This window comes from Calypte anna, chromosome 2, assembly GCF_003957555.1.
Source record: "Calypte anna isolate BGI_N300 chromosome 2, bCalAnn1_v1.p, whole genome shotgun sequence".
Classification (NCBI taxonomy): Eukaryota; Metazoa; Chordata; class Aves; order Apodiformes; family Trochilidae; genus Calypte; species Calypte anna.
Genome location: NC_044245.1, coordinates 116539100 through 116557028, shown reverse-complemented (window position 1 = coordinate 116557028; position 17929 = coordinate 116539100). Strand labels below are relative to the sequence as shown.

The 17929-nt window shown below is 46.8% G+C and overlaps 6 non-coding genes across 6 annotated transcripts; 4 read left to right on the top strand and 2 right to left on the bottom strand.

Moving 5' to 3' along the window:
• The first annotated feature begins 7324 nt into the window (after positions 1-7324).
• Positions 7325-7397, top strand: TRNAR-ACG. The gene has a single exon. It is a non-coding gene; the product is annotated as a tRNA-Arg (tRNA).
• A 4158-nt stretch (positions 7398-11555) lies between these two features.
• TRNAY-GUA lies at positions 11556-11646 on the bottom strand. Its single transcript is given in 2 exon segments — positions 11556-11591; positions 11610-11646. It is a non-coding gene; the product is annotated as a tRNA-Tyr (tRNA).
• A 166-nt stretch (positions 11647-11812) lies between these two features.
• On the top strand, positions 11813-11885 carry TRNAR-ACG. Its single transcript has one exon. It is a non-coding gene; the product is annotated as a tRNA-Arg (tRNA).
• A 1372-nt stretch (positions 11886-13257) lies between these two features.
• TRNAY-GUA lies at positions 13258-13348 on the bottom strand. The gene is given in 2 exon segments: positions 13258-13293; positions 13312-13348. It is a non-coding gene; the product is annotated as a tRNA-Tyr (tRNA).
• A 168-nt stretch (positions 13349-13516) lies between these two features.
• Positions 13517-13589, top strand: TRNAR-ACG. The gene has a single exon. It is a non-coding gene; the product is annotated as a tRNA-Arg (tRNA).
• Positions 13590-13787: 198 nt separating this feature from the next.
• On the top strand, positions 13788-13878 carry TRNAY-GUA. Its single transcript is given in 2 exon segments — positions 13788-13824; positions 13843-13878. It is a non-coding gene; the product is annotated as a tRNA-Tyr (tRNA).
• Positions 13879-17929: the final 4051 nt, after the last annotated feature.

Sequence of the window (17929 nt, the reverse complement as noted above, 5' to 3'; positions counted from 1 at the left end):
TCTCTTTATCAAGCCAGGAATCAGCCAGGCAGGCATGAAGAAGATGACAACTTTCCCATCCTTCCTCTGGTGACTTTTTAATGTGTTCCCATGTGAAATGCTCTTTACGTTGACTCACAGGTTGCACCAGGTTGCAAAACCAGAAATAAAGTATCTGAAGGGGCCAACATGCAGGTGAGGAAGCTCCACCTTTTTCCATTTTGGTGATCCCATTTTCATCCTTGCCCTCATTTTACAGCTGGTGAGCATTCCCCAGGGAAGCATCTCCAGTGTATGAGAGGCAGTGGGGACAGAGTCTCTGCTCTCTGGTTTCAGACTGGTGTGGTTCTCACTCCTGATCCATGTGCTGCAGGAGTTGTGCAGGGGTCCAGGAAGGCACCTGGGCCATTTCCTACCAGTTTAGGGAGGAAACTGTGCTGACAGCAGGCAAATGGGTATCTCTGTGTGTTACCCAATGCCAGGCCACCCCATAAAACTGGAAGGAGAAAGTTTGCAGAGGCAAACATGATGCAAAGGGGAAAAGACACAATAACAGGATAAGAAAGGAGATTGCATGCATGCACAGTGGTAAGTGCCAGGATGTCTTCTGCATTGAACAAGTCCTTCGAAAGTGATTTCCCAAGCCCATCACAATTACCTCACCTTCTCTTCCACTTTGTTGGCACCACAACAGCCTGTTTTCCATCCTTCCCACATCATCTTTCAGCTCCTTTATCATCTACCATGAGGGCAGTGGACTGTCTCACCCTCTCCTTAAAAGACCTTGAAACCAAAGAGCAGCCCTTGCTATGGTGAGCAGAAAATGCTCCCCTCATCCCTGATCCCAGCACCATCTTGAACCAAAATATCCCCTCCAAACCAAGGCTGACTAAGGGCACATACATTGCCTTATACCCACAGAATAAGAATGGCAAGGCAGGATAAAGAAGAGAAGTTTACATCATAGAAGAATAAAAAGGTGTGTTTTTTTGTTTTCTTTTTTTTTAAAAAAAAGAACAAAAGAAAATGGTGGCATTCAAGTCAGTGCCTTTCCCATGACAGCACTCCAGCTTAGCACTTGAGCCAAGGTATTGTTAACTAGCCAGGTAATGCTAGAGGAATTAAATTGTTCTTATTTTTGCCAAGAGAAAGGGCCAGCACAACTCCTGGACAGGGAAGAAATAGAAGGAACTCTGTGCTGAAGTGGTGGACCTCCCTGGTAAAGAAGAATTTGGGAGCTTAGGGGGAAATTAGACATGAGAGGTGCTTTGTTTCCCCATGAGGAAATACTTCTTGGTCAACACAGCCTGAGGTTTAAGGTGTGGGGGAAGATAGGCTCTCTGCTCCTCACTGTGTCAGGAAAGCCTGTGGCAAAATGCCTGGATATGAGGGAATGGCCTTGCTGATTTAATCTTCAAAGCCAGTAAATGAAGTCTGGTTTTCTCTCATTTCTCCACCTACTTCTTTTATAATTTTATCTATCTTGGCAGCTGTAAGTGAATGTTTTTATTTGCTTTTTGTCTTAACCTGTCTTGAATTAAGTATGATTTCACTGTAATTGGATACTAATGACTTGCTCCTTTCCAAAGGATGTGGTAAATCTACACGTAAAGCTTGGGGCACCTTACACTGGGTTGCCAGCTTGTTCTCCATAATATCCAAAACATTACTGAATACCCTCCCTAAGCTGCAGGGCCTCACTGGATCCAGAATAACCAGGAGGGAAGAAGTATCTTTTAGGGATGGGAGCAACCAAGATTTATGGTCCTGCACCATGTTTTGAGCTAGGAGAAAGAGGGAGAACCCCTCACCAGCCCAAACTGAACCAGCAATTTACTGCTAGCAAAAAGCTACATATATTTGTAGCCTGCATCACTGCCAGGAGAGCTATCAAAAGAAGTTAGGAGCAGCCACCCACCAAAGGTAGGCTTGGCATACTATGAGGTGTAACCATCCTTCCCTACCTGCCCATGCCTTTGCATCAGCTCCTCTTGTTTCCAGCTCCTATTCATCACCCCCTGAGTGCCTGGGGCCACTACCCTGATTTCCCAGATCTGGTTCCAGCTTTGTCTGGGCACGAGGATGATTCCCTGGTCAGCCAAGGTTTCCCCTCAAACTATTATTCTTGACTTCAGCCTTGTCCTGAGTTAGAGCAGGGCCTTCCTCTCTGGGACCTGCTTTCCAAATTGCAGGGCACCACAACACAGCTGTTCTTGCATGCAGTGTAGTGAAAACAGAGTTGCTGTGTTTGCTTAGTGCAGTTCTGTTAGAAGTGCATGGAAACCTGAGAAACTACCCTTTTCTAACACTGTGCTTTGTCCCACCATAGCAGCAGGGGTTACATCCCTGGGATCTCTGAGCAAACACATGGGAGCCCTCTATACTGCCTGGCCCAGCACGCAGTGGATCATCTGTCTGGCTGACAGATGCAGGGATAGGTGCAAGTCCAAGCTGCCCAACTAGCAAAAGGCACTATTTCCACCCCTGCAAACACCTGTTTGCAATTACAGTAGTCTTGTTGTTATACACCCACCAGCTATTTGGATACACTCACCCCTCTAATTCACTTTGTGGTTTTTCAAGACTAATTAATGGGAAAAACCAAAAATACAGTCTGTGAATGAGGAGCTATTTGCAAGTCTCTTCTTATGAAGGAGCTGCTCCTCTCTGTCCTTCACTCTCTGCACTGGCCTGAGGCAACCAGGAAGAATTTGGGCTCATCTTCACTGCCCACCTTACTAGCACCTGCAAAAACCAGAGTAAATGAAAATGATGAGAGGATGGAAATAAGAGACTGAAAGCAAGGTGCTTGTGAAGGCAAACAATAGCTTTACCTCTCACCTACTGGAAACCTTCTCCTCTTCTCATACCTTTCTCCCTCTCCATGTCTTCTGGTTCATTGTCTCAGCATGACCCTCCTCTTTTGGGCTGCAGTTTGACAAGCCACTGCAGGTAGCTGAGCTGCTCTGGCCAGCAAGGTGGAGCATCTTGTGCCTCTCAGCTTCCTTGTGCTTGCCATGGCTGCAAGGCTCAGTCCCCTCTGTTGCACCAGTGGAGCTCATTCACCTCACCAAGTGTTTAGAAAATTACCCACTTCTTTGCTGGGTTATCAAGGTGCTGAAAGTGTCCACAGACTACCAAACCATAGACAAGGCAAATTTCATAGCTGAGCACAGCGGAGAAGTGGGGAGGAGAAGTGACATCTCATTACTTCGGAGCAAGATGCTGCTAAACTTTCAAACTTCACCCTCAATGTCTTTGTTTTCCAGAAAATAACACCTTCAGTACCCCACAAGATGGTCCATAAATTGAAGGACTGCTCACAAGTAAGTCAAGCCAAACCCCATCACTCATCACAATTGTCTGGCCAATTCACTGCTGCTGAGGGCAATACAGTAGCAATGCCTGTTCAGGTAAGGCTTTGGTGGTTAATGCCTGTCTCCAGCAGCTCCTGGCATTTTCCCTGGCAGCAGATTATGTGAATCCCATCCTGATTTTATGGAATGGAAAGAAGATTATTTGTTTTTCTTTCTCTCATTGTTTTGTTTTTTTTTTAATGCTCCCTAATGCTCAGTGCTGGCTACCTTTTTTTGTTTGTTTGTTTAGATAATGAAGCTAGGGTTAAATAAGCAGTTTGTTTGCAGTAGTCAGGCTTTCTCTGGTACAGACCTGTTCATGAAAGCCTAAATGGGCAAGTGTCAGGTCAGAAATCAAACAGCAATCAAAGGCTATCACCAGAAGGAACCCAGCAGCTCACTGGCGGCCAGGTTATTATCAGTGACGGGCCAATACGTTTGGCTGCTCTAAGGTCAGCAAAGGGCTCGGAAAAGCAGGCAGCAAGCATCACCAAGAAGTCCGGAGACTGAATCCAAAATGTTCTAAATCTGTGCGTTGTTCCCTGGTTCTCCCTGGAAAAGCAAAACTTACTTTGCATCTAATTGACAAGGAAAAACTAGAAAACAAATTCTGGGATGTTGTGGCCTTTGCAGAGCATTCCAAATGACCAAGACCACAGCCACTGGGACACTCTTCTCCTTCCTAAAGCACCAATTTAATGCTTCGTGTGCACTCAAAGGCAAAGCCCATCTTGGTGGTCTAAAGAGCATTTTTCTGCCTCTGAAACCCGAGCTGCAGGAAGAAAATATGGGGTACAGACCAAGAGTAATTCAGAGGCTGTAGCAGGAACCAACATGCAGACATGAGTCAGGCACATCTTAATGGGAAACATACCAGTGTGACAGTGGAGGGGGGGTTATTGTGAAGACAAGGTGCTCTTGCCCTCTTGGTGGCTTCAGAGCTCCCTTATCCCCCTGAATGGATCAGCTCTGCCCCCAGGACACAGCCTGTCCCATCCCTGCAGGCCTTGTCTGTCTGCTCTGGGTTATTCTGTGGGGGCAAGACCAAGTGTAGGGTGGAGAGACAAGGCTCTTCAGCTACAGCATCGTGGAAGCTTGAGCGATCCCACCTCCTCCTCCCAGCAGCTGGGATTCCTCCTCCAAACAGCATGGGAGCAAACAGGCTCTGCTGGCCCTGGGGGCTGCTTGCTGTGGTTTGGGGAAACAGAGTTTATGAGCAAAGGGGCATGACACAACTCTCAGCATTTGGGAAATGGATGATATTACGATGTTTTTCTGTTGGCATAGATACTGCAGTAGGTGACACGATGTGACTTGTTCCCAGCTTGTAGTTGCAAAGTGGAGCAACATCAGATACGGAGCTTGGACCCAGATGCCAGTGGAAAAAGGGAATCTCTGCTGCACCACCTCCACCCACTGCTGGAGAATTTCAGTTTCCCCTCCTCGAGAACAAGAGCACAGCAAAGATTAGGGATGGGAGCAGCATCAGAGGCCCAACTCTTGAGGCCCAGGTGTGGTTATGCAGATCCCCACCATTGGGATGCACTACGACAGCAGCACCAGCCAACATTGTTCTTGCTTTTGTTACAGGGGCTTGGTGCTGGTGTTTCAATAGCAAATGTGGTGGGCTGAGACAATTTGTCCCTTTCCAACCTTGCCTGCTGGAGCAGTGAGTTGAATTCAGTGATTTGGGGTGATCAGGCACTCCCTAACAGCACCTGGAGCTGCCATCTGGGAAAAGTGCTTGAGACCCAGGCTGCTCAGCCCACCCTGTAAGTTGCCAGATATCACCTGGCACAAACTGGGGGCACAATGGAAAAATACTGACCAAAGTCATTAATCTTGTGATCCTATAAATATCAACCCCGAAATGAGCCCCTTTGGAGATCTCTGGGATTGTAGCAGACTGCTACCTCATTCATCACAAAAGAAGTACACTTATCTGAAGGAAAAGGAGTGATGGTTCACTACTTTTCATTTTGCTGAAAAAAAAGATTGAATTACAGTGGGTATTTTACTATAATTCAGTCTCGTGGGGGCCAGTTGGAAGGGTATTCTGCTACAACTTCTTTTCATGCAGTTTGAAGATCTTTAGGTGTCAATATTTATTAACAACATAAGTTACCATCTATACTTCTCTCTGTGTAAGCAATTTAGAAAGTTTTGTTAAATCTTTGGCTGAATCACTGTGTTTGATTATAACCAGTTGTGGATTATTGATTAATAAAGAGCTGCTATTAATTAAGTGTTGCTGGGAAATCATATAATCTAATTTTGTTATTGGTTATAATAGTGCAAATCAATCTCAGACTGCTGATATTCCAAACCACACCAGACCCATCATTACATGCTACAGTGCTACACCGAAATCACTACACCTAAACTTCTCAGCCATAAACCATGGATCAAGTCTGGGATGAGGAGTTGATCCAGCTGCACTCTCCTCCAGATCTCCAGAGATCTCCAGATCTCCAGATGGCAGAGATCCAGACTCCTCTCTGAGGTGAAGTTTAGAAAGCAAGGGGATCCACTTTAAAGCTTGTGACTCAAGGGAAGGGTGTTCCTTTGTCCTTTCTCCCTGATCCCTGTGTAAATCACTCCAGTCCAGTTCCAACCCCTGCACATAATAAGCATCTGGACTTTTGCAAGGTCTTTGACATGGTTCCCCACAACATCCTTCTCTCTGAGTTGGAAAAATATGGATTTGATGGGTGGACTATTTGGTGGATAAGGAATTGGCTGGATGGTCACATCCAGAGGGTAGTGGTCAATGGCTCAATGTCCAGCTGGAAATGGGTGACAAATGGTGTCCCTTAGGGGTCTGTACTTGGCACAGTGCTGTTCAGTATTTTCATCAGTGGTACAGACAGTGGGATGGAGTGCACCCTCAGCAAGTTTGGAGTTGACACCAAGTGGCTAGTGCAGTCAACATGCCAGAGGGACGAGATATCATTCAGAAGGACCTGGACAAGCTGGAGAACTGGACCCATGTGACCCTCATGAGGTTCAACAAGGCCAAGCACATGGTACTGCACCTGGGTAGGGGCAATCTTCATTATCAATACAGGCTGTGGGATGGTGTGATAGAGACCAGCCCTGTGGAAAGGGACCTGGGGATGCTGGTGGATGAAAAGCTGGACATGAACCAACAATCATGGAATCATAGAATCATAATTAGGGTTTGAGGGGACCTCTAAAGGTCATCTAGTCCAACATCCCTGCAGTAACCAGGGACATCTCAACTAGATGTGGTTGCTCAGAGCCTTGTCAAGCCTCACCTTGAATATCTTCAGGGATGAGGCCTCAACTACCCCTCTGAGCAACCTGTTCCATTCTTCCACAATACATGTTTGCAACCCGGAGGGCCAGTTGCATCCCAGACGGCACCAAAAGACACACGCCCAGCAAATCAAGAGAGGTGATTCTGCCCCTCTACTCTGCTCTGGTGAGACTTCACCTTGAGTACTGTCCCCAGCTCTGGAGCCCTCAACACAAGAAGCACACGGACCTATTGGAGCTGGTCCAGAGGAGGGCCACAAGAATGATGTGAGGGCTACAACACCCGTCCTGGGAAGACAGGCTGAGAGAGGTTGTTCAGTTTGGAGAGGAGAAGGCTCTGGGAAGACCTTATAGCTGCCTTGTGGTGTGTGAAGGGGCCTACAGGAAAGCTGGAAAGGGACTCTACAGGCTGTGTAGCAATAGGACAAGAAGCAATGGTCTTAAACTAGAGCAGTGTAGATTTAGATTAGACATTAAGAAATTCTTTATTATGAGTGTGGTGAGATACTGGAACAGGTTGCCCACTGAGGCGGTGGAGGCCCTGTCTGTGGAGACTTTCATGGTTGGACTTGATAAGGCTTTGGGCAACCCTACATAGTTAAAGGTATCCCTGTTCACTGCGGGGTGGTTAAACCAGATGACCTTTAAAATTCCCCCCTCCCACGTGGTCTCAATAGCAGAAATTACATGAAAAAAAGCCTATTAACATGGGGCCAGTGGCGCAATGGATAACGCGTCTGACTACGGATCAGAAGATTGTAGGTTCGACTCCTGCCTGGCTCGCAAGTAAATTTTACTTTATCTGAGTCCACTCCACTTCCAAAATATTTATTTCTTTCTTTTCTAAAAAAAAAAAAATATGCTAATTCCATAGGTCTTTCCCAACTCCTCTGTAAACCTCCACCACCTGAGTTTATTCTTAGTTTCTTCCAGTTTTCTGCTCTGACTTGGCTGGTCCCAGTGAGTGCTCAGTCATCTGGCTTCTGCTGAAACAGGGCAGGTTTGGCTGCTCTGGGGAAGGTGCTGAAGAGATAGAAACCATGTCTAGGTACCCAGGACTTTAGTTGAGAGAGCTGCTGTTAGCTGAGTGATAACTGGATAGGACTGGTGACTGAAATCCTGCTTAACTCAAGCCAGGTGAAGAGTGGGTACAATTAGATGTGCTTACATTATTTAAGACTGGCAAGGATACCTAAGTCAAGAAATAATACTAGTGATACTATATACAGACTACATACTAATACTAATATACTAATAATACTAAAATCAGGAAATATGCTCTCTCATTTCCAGTGGTTTCCCACCTATGTGATCACCAAGACATCTTGTCTGTGCACATGTCACATACTTCAAACTGCATCCATCAGCAAGCACTTTGTCATGTGGGAACACTTTCACCATCTCCTTTGAAATCCTCCAGGCAGTCAGAAAATTTTTAGCCTGATTCTCTCAGCTCCCCTGAGATTTACTCCATTTCCCATTTCTCCAGAAAAGACAGCTTTTGCTTGAAATGCAAACAAACCTTTTCTTAAAATGCAGGAGCTGAAAAACTCTTTTTGTTGGAGCGTACGTCCTCCCCCTGTATCCATCTGGCCACTTAACAACCACTGATCCATCTGTTTGCCTGCCCACCTCACTTTAGTGACCCAGTGTAGCAGAGTGAAAACTCTTATGAGCAGGTTTTTTATTAACTCTGGCATCTTTAGTTATTAAGTGATTCAAATGATTGAATATGATACATACACACAGCTTAGTTGCCCTTGCAGGAGACCAGATGCAGAAATAAGCACTCAAAGGTGACCAGTCACCAATATTTTGCTCCTAAATTAAGTGTTTTAGTGACTTACACTATCATCCAAGCACTGAGTAGGCTTATTGTTGTAAAAAGCATTTGGTACATTTAAATACCTAAGCATGTCCCAGAACAGTGGAAAGCTGAGCCAAGCAATTACATTAATGTAACACTGCCACAGTTCAAAAGGAAGAGTGGCTATTATATAGAAGTTGCTATATAGCAGGTCCTGAGACTGGTAACTAAATTTCGTTTTGATCCTTTCCTTTCTCCTTCCCTTTCCTTTTTCTTTCCTTTTACCTTTCATTCCTTTCTCCTTTCCTCTCCTTTTCTTTCCTTTTTCCTTTCCTTTCCTTTCCTTTTTCCTTTCCTTTCCTTTCTTTTCCTTTCCTTTCCCTTCCCTTTTCTTTGCCTTTTTCTCTTTCCCTTTTCCTCTTTCTTTTTGCCTTTTTTCTTTCTTTTCTTTCTTTCCTAGCTTTCATTCTGATGTAGTTTTATCCTTTTTTTTTTTTTTTATCCTTCCTTCTTTTCACTTATGGGTAACACACTGTGACACAGAAATGCATGTATATCAGTAATTTCTGGGTGGGTGGGAGAGAAAAAATTCTTGGAGATGAAGGGGGAAAGGAGATAGTCTCTCCTCCAGAGGGATAAAACAGAATGGAATAGTTCAGTTCGAAGGGATCTAAAGGGATGATCTGTCCAACTGCCTGACTACTCTGGGGCTGACCTGAGCTTGAAGTGTGCTGTTAAGGGTATTGTCCAAGCACCTCTTAAACACTGACAGGGTTGGGCATCTTTTGCCCAACTTTTCATCTTTGGATCATAAATGGATTCTATGCCCTACTCCACACCAAGGTGAGGCACAGGGATGAGCTTTGGACTGTGGATTCAGATATGATTGCTGGTATGTGCAAACAAGTACGGGCAGTGGACACCTAAGGAAATGGATGTGTTTCCTCACTGGGGTGCCCCTGTTCCCTTCCAGGCATGACTGGATTTCTCTTGACACAAGAAATTCATGAGAGGGATGCATTGCATCATGCTGGAAGGAGAAGGAGAAAAGGTCACTGGTGAAGGTGTGTATCTACATGCATGCAGAGAAATTAACTAATTAACAGAGAGGTAGCTGGGGTCAGGAACATAATGCATGAAGCATGGAACTACAGAGCAGAAGCTTTCAGGTCTGACTCCTGCTGAGCTTCATGAATCTGTTTCCCTTTTGATAATTTTGTTTGTGCTGTATTCCCACAGATAGTGGGTTTTCCTTGCTCTCATATCTGGAATCTACCCCAGACAGAAAACCACTCACATAGAGAAAATTCATTCTAGATTCTTTTGAAGGAGAAAACTTCCATTTCCCCCCTGCTACACAGACAGACTTGGCTGCTTTCAGACACATTTACTCACTCCAAGCCAGGAGTCACTGCCAAGAGTGTTTTTCTGAAAACCACGTAGCACCTGTGATGAAAATGAAGATGTGAAGGGAAAAGGAGAAGTTGGAAAAAAAACAGAAGAGCAAATAGGGAAAAAAACCCCCAAACCAGAGTATGAATGCTCGCCCTGTTACTTATTACATCCTAAGCAAGCCTGGAGGGAAGGGATGCCATCCAGGGGGACTTTGACAGGCTGGAGAGGTGGGCCCATGCCAACCTCATGAAGTTCAACAAGAGCAAGTGCAAGGTCCTCCATGTGGGTCAAGGCAATCTCAAGCACTGATACAGGCTGGGCAGTGAGTGGCTTGAGAGCAGCCCTGAGGAAAAGGACTTGGGAGGGCTGCTGGATGAGAAGCTCAGCATGATCTGCCAGTGTACACTTGCAGCCCAGAAAGCTGACCACATCCTTGGCTGTATCAAGAGAAGCATGGCCAGCAGGTCAGGGAAGTGATTCTCCCCCTCTGCTCTGCTCTCGTGAGACCCCACCTGGAGTCCTGCATCCAGTTCTGGAGCCCCTTTTACAGGAGGGACATGGATGTATGGATGTGCTGGAGTGTGTCCAGAGAAGGGCCACGAGGTTGATCATAGGGCTGGAGCACCTCTCCTATGAAGACAGACTGAGAGAGTTGGGGTTATTCAGTCTGGAGAGGAGAAGGCTCCAAGGAGACCTTATTGCAGCCTTCCAGTATCTGAAGGGGCCTACAAGAAAGCTGGTGAGGGACTTTTTAGGATGTCAGGGAATGATAGGACCAGGGGGAATGGATTCAAACTAGAGGAAGGTAGATTTAGTTTGGAAGTTAGGATGTAAGTTCTTCACCATGAGGGTGGTGAGACACTGGAACAGGTTGCCCAGAGAGGTGGTGGAAGCCACATCCCTGGAAGTTTTTCAGACCAGGCTGGACAGGGCTCTGAGCAACCTGATCTGGTGGGAGGTGTCCCTGCCCATGGAAGGGTGGTTGGAACTGAATTATCTTAAAGGTCCCATAGAACCCTGAAAATCCTATGATTCTAAGGCAATGTAATTTCTGTTTAAAGGACTTCTATGCCTTCTCCCAGGGCTTCTTGATCACCCTGTGTACCCCTTTATGGCACAACCAAAAGTCAGGACCAAACAGCATGCCCATCACCTCAAGTCAAGATACCATAGAACGCTTGGATCTACTTCCACCAGCCAGGATGCTTACAGCCCTCATCCCTAAGGATTATCTAGCATCATATAAAGCAAAATCAGCAAGGATTATCTGGCATCATGTAAAACACAAGACAAAATGAGGAGAGCCTGTCCAGAGAATCAGATCAGTCTGGAAAAAGAAGACCTAATAAAACTAGAAAAGACTGAGCAAAAAGCATCTAATATTTTTTGGCCTCGCATAGGGTAACACCCAGTATAAAAATAACCAAGCTATTCCAAAAGCAGGGCTGCAACATGGATTTCAAAGCCTACTGCAGGACTGTCACCTTTTCCACAGTATTTATTTTTCCCCAAAAAGAGCAGAAGCTTCTACCTGGGCATCAGGGCCTCCATAACCCCCTCTCTGCCCCTCTCCGGGCTGCCAGCGGGCACCCAAGTGTCGGCAGCGAAACGCCGTCAACCTTCGGCGCACACCCACCGGGGGGAGTGCGCCGGGAGAGAGGAGGAGAGAAGGTGAGAGGCGGGCGCCGAAGCCCCAAAAAAGAAATTTCCCGTGAGGGGAGACTGCAAAAGCGAACGTCTCCTTCGAGCCGGAATCGAACCAGCGACCTAAGGATAACCGCCGGGCAGCGCCACTACAGTCCTCCGCTCTACCAGCTGAGCTATCGAAGGGACCCAATCGCCGTCGCCCCACGGCTGTCCAAGATGGCGGCAACGGGTTTGAGCATGCGCATTGCGAGGGGAGCTGTCGGGGGGCGATCCGCGCATGCGCATCGTGTGCCCGCCAAAGTAAAGGGACTCCCTGAGGGGGAGGTGGCTCCCTGAGACTGAATGTGCGGGGCCAGTGGCGCAATGGATAACGCGTCTGACTACGGATCAGAAGATTGTAGGTTCGACTCCTGCCTGGCTCGGTCGCATTTTTTAGCCCCTTGATCCGCCTCTCGTCGCCGCTTCGTTTTCTCTCTCGACCCAACCGTGCTGCGCTCTGCGTCTCCCCAGCGGGCGTCATGGGGTGGGCGGCGAGACACCATCACGCTGGCAGAAATTTGTCGAGTATGGTGCCCTCGTCTCGTTTTAAAGTCACCCTTCATGTTTATGCGTTCTCCAGAAAGTCTTCTAGACGTGACTCCTGATAACTGTTACATGATCGTGAGCATAAAAAGGGGAAAATAGGGTTTTCAGGACTTCGCATGAGGCAGAGGGAGGACGTTTCCTTGTGCCACCTCTTGCCTGTCTGGACACCCTTGTGTTGTGACCGCCAGCGCCATGCACGGACAGCAGCACCGAGGATGCTCCACATGAGAGCAGCACTAATGAGCTGACTCTGCTGTGTAGTCACAAACCACTTTTCATACTAAGCTTGCACTGAATCCACAGGTTGTGGCGACTTCAAAACTGTGGAGCCGTCTCAAATCCACTCACTGGGGATGCCTTCCTCACCTCTCCTGACTGTGAGCTGCTCCTCACACACTGCTTACCCTTTAGATACACTGATTATTTTTCCCCCAAAAAAGTTATGTGCAGGTTTTTTTATTCACTGCACAGTAGAGGTGAGCTCTCACTTGTCAAGGTTAATGGACAATTGCCATGAAGATAGGAGCCTTCACCACAGCTGTGTTGCTTAGCTTTCTTCAGAGACGTCACAGTGGTCTTTTGTGATGTCATTCATAAGACTAACTGTGTCAGGCCAGTGATGACCACATTGCTCCTCTCCTCGGGCCTAAAGGACTTTTTTCCATGTAATTTATTGTTGGATTAGTTCAGTTAACTTGTTGGCACAATCACTGCAGCTGAAGAGATGCGTGTTTAGGTGGATTGAAAAGTTCCAGCTCGGATGTTGCTTTACCCTCCCTACCACTGCCAGCGTTGCTTTGGAGACACAACAACACAAGCGTGTTCCGGGAGGGGTAAGTGGTGTTAGACCATGAGCTCAAGTGAAAACCCCATCCACACGCGAGTGTGCAACGGCTGGAAAAACAGCTCCGTGCCAGAAAGGTATGAAATCGACAGGTTTGGGATACTGACCCAGGCACCAGCCCTTCCTCGCTTCCCCGTTCCCCAAGGCGCTGCCCCGCCTCCTTCACCCCGCCATACTGCGTCCCGCCCCGCCGGCAGGGGGGCGCTGCAGGCACACCGTGCCCTGGCCCTGCGCAAACGCCCGCCCCGGGGTTGTGGTTCCCGAAGGGATGGAACGGGAGGGAGACAGAGGGACGGGAGCGGTTCCGTCCTCGGCGAAGGGCCAAAAGGGCAATTTCCAATGGGGGGTGCATAAAAGCGAACGTCTCCTTCGAGCCGGAATCGAACCAGCGACCTAAGGATTCCCGCGGGGCAGTGCCTCTACAGTCCTCCGCTCTACCAGCTGAGCTATCGAAGGGACCCGGTCTGCGGCCCGCCCGGCGCCCGCCCCACCTGCCGCAGCGAGCTGTGAGCATGCGCACTGTGCAGGACACAGCCCGCAGGGAAGCTGCGCATGCGCGGCGCGGGTCCGCCGGGGGTGAGGGGTTGGCCGAGTGGGCGGCGGCTGGCGGGATGGTCGCGTGCGGGGCCAGTGGCGCAATGGATAACGCGTCTGACTACGGATCAGAAGATTGTAGGTTCGACTCCTGCCTGGCTCGCTTTTTAGTGCCGCGTTTTCTCTCCTCCGCCACGGAGAGGTAAAAAAACCGAACCGAACTGGCCTGGCCTCTGCCTTTCCCCCGCTGTCGCACGCCCTTGTCCCGCCCCGCGCCCATCCTGGGGCCGGGTGAAGCACTCAGCTGCCTTGGCAGCCTTGCTGCCTTCTTAGAGTGAGAGGGAGTGCTGCCAAGCAGCTCCCTTCGATAGCTCAGCTGGTAGAGCGGAGGACTGTAGAGGCGCAGCTTTGCGGTAATCCTTAGGTCGCTGGTTCGATTCCGGCTCGAAGGAGAGGCTTGCTTTTTTTTTTTCTCCCACCTCACCCTTCCGTGCGAAGTGTTTCTCACCGGTTGCTGACACGTTTTTGGTTTTGTTTTCAGCGCGACCCAGCTGCGTTGCAATCCGAGCCGCTTCTGCAGAGACTCGCTGTCTTCCCGCAGGATCTGTCACTGCTGGAGCAGAGGACACAGCGCCTGCTGCCTGGCCGCCGACACCTTGGTAGTTTTTGAAAGTAAGCGAGACGTGCGTTTTCCTTACTCCCAACTAACCACAAACCCTCACAAAGCAAGTTAGTGCAGGAGGATACCTGTTGAGATCCCTACGTCTCATTGCAGTTAATTAAGATGTTGAAATTCTGAGAGTTTGGTGTTTTTTTTCAAAACCTTGTCTCCTCTCCCCGCAATGTCTAGATGTTATTTTTCCAGAATAAGGAAGTATCTGTACACTTGCATTCTGCCATAGTAAGACGTGGAATGGGCTGCTCAGGGAAGTAGTGGATTCTCCGTCACTGGAGATATTTAAAAAGAGACTGGATGTGGCACTCAGTGCCATGGTCTGGTAACCGCAGGGGTGGTGGATCAAGGGTTGGACTCAATGATCTCAGAGGTCCCTTCCAACCCAGCCAATTCCATGATTCTGTGATTCTATGATTCTATGAATACATTTTCAAATCCAGCCAGCTGATGCTTGTGGGAAACTGTCTTTTCCAGCATCTTTCTGAGATTATTGGCCAGGCAGTTGTCTCACACCATCACCTTCCCAGTCCTGGGATGCATGACATTGGCACAAAGAACAGAGTTGTATGAAATTCTGTACTTGTTTATCCCTCTCAAAGTGAAAGGAGATGGTGGATGTGAAGATTTAGCTGACTTTAACTAATAAAGGAAAGAGATTTATTTCATTTGCGGTCTTCTCCCCGCACAATTAATGTTTTATTTCCTAGTAAATTGGAACATAGAAAAAATCAGTAATTTTAACTATGTTCAGCTTTGCATGCTTCATCATTTTTCTGTAATAACTTTATTCTAAAAAGATGAAGAAATATAATTCCTTTTGACTGAGATTATGCCCATACCTTGAGTATTCATTATGAAGGAAGGTAAGCAATTAAATGACATAAATTTATTGGGTTTTTATAAGCGGAGTGGTATATAATTTTTTTTAATACAAGATTGCGGGGGGTGGGGGGGAAGTGGACAAGCCACCTAAATAAGTGGTTGTGTTGATGCTAGGCCTGAATCTTCTACAATGCTTCTTCTATTTTAAGTAAATCTGGGTATGAGTTAACACCTAACCATGCAAAATGACAGCTCTTTGAGAATACATCTAGCCAAAACTGCTGCCCCTGGTCCACTTTTCAATTGTTTGGGCTTCTGTGTTAACAGAGACTGGATGGATACCATCCTAGTGAGAAATTCCTGTCTCATGGCAGGCCCAGGTTGCCAGGCCAGATTACCTTGCAGTCTGCACTGCCTCTTGCACAAATGCAAGACTCCTGAGTGAGATGCTGGCCCCAAGGAGGTTGGTGGGATCTCTGCTATTGTCCTCAGCAGGATGACAGCTTTATCCTCTGCACTCACCCTTTGCTGGGGTATATTTTTCCCTCGAGAAACTGATGCCAGCAAAACTGCTGTGTCATATTGCTTCATCCCACTGCTAATATTTCCCTAGGCAGACAAGTATTCTGCATTATATAAAAGTGTGCAAGTGTGTGGCTGTAGCTCTGGCTGCTTTGCATAGGTAGGTGCATTTGCTTCGATCCAGGACCAAGTTCCCCTTTGGGGAAGCCCCAAGTTGCCACTTGCTGGAGTGCAAAGCCATAATTTTGGACAGCTGTCTCAACACCTTCTTTAGCTGTTATGGGAATGAAATTGTTTATAGCATGGGGAAGTAAAGGGAGTGCTACAACTCATACAGACATACATACGGCCTTTATTAGAGTGGTTGATGGTGAAGTAGATTTGAAGGTATAGTACTTAGTATGTAAAAAAATGCAGCAAAACAGAACAAAAATTTGAGAATCTGTAAATTTTGAGAAGATCAATGTCTGTGCAACTGAACTTTACACGGAAACAGGTCAGGTAAGCATAGGTATGTTCAGGTTAGGAACTTTTCTGAAAAGTAAACAAATTAATTAAATCATGTTGAAGAGCTAAGTCCTGAAATCTTTATTCATCCTGTCTCCACATGTCCTTAAAATAACTGGTTGTGGCAGCACTGAGAGACACAAATGCTTTGTACTCTGAAAGCTAAGTTTCTTCTTTGAAATTAAATCATGGGTTTAAACACTTAGATTCTTAAACTGTGAATTCTGGAGAGCCCACTTAGAGGCTCCTTCACTGGTTAGTTCTGAGGTTTTTGGCTGACTGAGGTAACATGATGTGGGTCTTCCATACAGAACCTCATGTCCATAAAGGGGCTTTGCAAACATGCAGCAGCTTGTCCATCTTTGCATCATGCTGTGAGATCAAGTCATAAATGTTTCCCAAGAAAAATCTCTCAATTAGAAAGAGTGAATAAGAACCACCTAATGTGTGGTACATCTCAAGCCCATGGAGATAATTTCCTTGTTTTCAGTAAACCTTGTCTCTGGCCCATAGGGTGAGATTTGGAAAGATATTGAAGGGGTTACATGTGAAAAAAATTCCCCAGCTAATCTGGGAGTTACTTTTCCCTCCCTGTCTTTAAGCCTGATGCCTGGAGGTATTTAAAAGACATGTAGATGAGGTGCTCAGGGACATAGTTTAGCAAGGGACTTGGCAGTGTTAGGTTCATGGTTGGAAGGTCTTTTCCAAGAAAAACAATTCTATGGCTCTACAATTCTGTGATCTGCAGCTGTTGTTGAAATCAAAGGTGCAATTTCCAGTGACTTTCATGAGAGCAGGGGGAGGAATTTTATGTGGGAAAGGATTCCATGTTAAATGTGTAGCTTTGCACCAGACTTCTCTCCTAATACCTTTTCCATCTCTGCTGGAGACGGTCACTACATAGGATGTGCACACTTTCACAGTGGATTTCTCTGCCAGACAGCAAAACTTAAGAAATCACTTAGCCTGCAGATTTGTCACATCCCCTCCCCATTCCTTCATTTGATGATAATGTCTTACACCAGAGCAAACACTGCAAAGGGGGATAGAGAGGGAAGCCAAAAGATGTGTGTGTGTGTGTGTGTGTGTGTGTGTGTGAACTGGGCAAGTGGGTGCTGGTGTCCCACTGGGCAAATGGGTGCTGGTGTCTGCTAGGAACGTGCCTTCCAGGGTCATGCCTCCTCAGAGGGAGTACGGTGTCACCAGGCCCTTTCTCCTGGGACCACCAGGATGGATGGACACAGCCCCAGTGGTGTGAGAAATCAGGGATATTTGTAAGGGCAACATGAGTGTGTTACCCAGCCCCAGTGCCTGCACCTGGAGAACAGATAAATAACCTGAATCAGAATTAATGGCTTTTAAAATATCCCATGCTATGGGAACTTTGGAAGAAGTATTTCTTTACTTTGGATCTGTAGCTAGTGCTACAAAGCATGTCATTTTCTCTTACATTTAGTTCCCACTGAATGACATTTGATATGAAAGGTGAGAGTAGAAAGAAGACAATAATGTTTCACAACCACAGAATCCTGTTTTAAGGAAAGGAATAAAACCTTTGACTAGCTATGAATTCACTGGTTGATGTAATTTAGTGGTATGTTACATCCCCCTTTGGACTGCAGCATTGTGATTAGAGAAGCAAAAATAGCAAATGAACAGAACTGATAATGACTGATGTAACATGATCAGTAAATAAAAATGCATGTGTCTAAGGCTAAAGCTACTATAGTGCTAAGTTTAAGACCTCAGAGGTATTTCTTTAGCTCTTACAAATCAGAACTGTTACTTCTTTATTCTTGTTTTATCCACACCACCTGTATTTCCACTGGTTTGGGCAGCGGGACACCTGTACACCTCATCTCTAGCTCTTTGTTTAAGATAGTGCCATGTGCTCTTAAAGCCCTTGTGCCTGAGGCAGAGGGGAGGACCCAGGCTCGACCCGATGAGCTGAGCTGTGAGGACAATCACTCTTTGCT